Genomic DNA, 248 nt, shown 5'->3' on the forward strand with positions numbered 1-248 from the left:
GGCCCCTGCGCTTGCCAAATGTGCTTATTCTACTGAGCCATCTCCTCAGCCCCCACTTGTTTGATTTTCATTTCTTTTTCTTCCTCATGTTATTCAATTAAATTTATATGAGCAGATGAATTTGTGAGCATTCTTCAATTATAATGAAACCTGCAGTAATGAATCCCATCAACTCATGGACCCACAAAACCCCAACCCTTTTTCTTAATAGTGGATGAATTTACTGTGTAAAAAGACTGGTCAACATA

Source organism: Octodon degus, unplaced genomic scaffold (assembly GCF_000260255.1).
Source record: "Octodon degus isolate 3935 unplaced genomic scaffold, OctDeg1.0 scaffold00181, whole genome shotgun sequence".
NCBI classification, from domain to species: Eukaryota; Metazoa; Chordata; class Mammalia; order Rodentia; family Octodontidae; genus Octodon; species Octodon degus.